The sequence below is a fragment of the Pundamilia nyererei genome, unplaced genomic scaffold, assembly GCF_000239375.1.
Source record: "Pundamilia nyererei isolate P.nyererei 1_Seehausen unplaced genomic scaffold, PunNye1.0 scaffold00235, whole genome shotgun sequence".
NCBI lineage: Eukaryota > Metazoa > Chordata > Actinopteri > Cichliformes > Cichlidae > Pundamilia > Pundamilia nyererei.
The window spans coordinates 770,364-771,498 of record NW_005187636.1 but is presented as its reverse complement, the minus strand read 5'-3'; positions in this window follow the sequence as shown (position 1 = coordinate 771,498).

Here is a 1,135-nt window from a genome sequence, read left to right as displayed (position 1 = left end):
CATCATTATATTTCAGTAATGTAAAGACACTTATTGAATTACAGCATTAAATTAAAGAACTGACAACAGAAGATTTTTACCATATTTACATAGATCATTACTCAGCGTTTTTTGAGTGCATGTCCAGTGCTAGCTTTGAATTAAAAACTGTTTTTCTCACTGTAGGGACGACACCAGGAACCATTCTTTTTATTTATAAGCAAACATCAGGTTTGGCTTAAACATTGCTTTCAAAGCAGAAATTATGTGGTCAAAGTTGCTCCAAGACTCTAAGTACAGTAACTAACTAAACTAAGTGAAATAATACAGCATATTACAAGGTTATAAAATATAACAAAATTGCTCTAATAAATACAAATAGCTCTAATTATAATTATCTCAGTATATTACACAAAATTAAATATATATAGCTAAAACTGACGTGCCTCTCTAGGCATATCTAATCATATCATTTAATTTTCTCTGTAGATGATTTGGTATTAAGGGTGTGCAATTACTACAATGTGTACGTGAATTTAATATGTATTTTTAAATTCCAACTTTGCCTTTATAGCCTCAATTGGACCAGTCTCCTGGGTAATGATAGATAAGGTCATTTTGGATAACTGTATTGATATACAGTTTCCTTTTTGTTTCCCACAAGTTTAATATGAAGAGTCCAAATGATGAAAATGGTATGAGGATTTTTAACCTCTGAAGAAATAGTTGTCGTCAGCAATGTTAAAGTGTGAACCTGGATACATAATCAATGCAAACCTTACCGTGACATAAAAACGTTACTGGTCATCTGGACTTCCTTAATGTATACACATGTTATGAATTAAAATTGCTATATGTAGCTTCACTTCTCCATTGTTGTTAAAATTTGTATTAAATACCTCAGGAGGTTGCTAGCATAATATAGAGATAATTTTGGACAATTCTAGTAATTTCCATTCTGTGAATGTGAAAATCCTGTGATTCGATATGACTGAATAATGGTCTCCTCCTGTCTGTGGTCTTATTTCAGGGAAGATCTGGATAAGTTAAGAAAGGCCCGTGTACCCAGATATACAATATGATATAAAAGGTTTGGCTACGTGGAGTGTCACAAAAGTCATCATATTTTGTTTTAATTTGATTTCACATTGCTGCA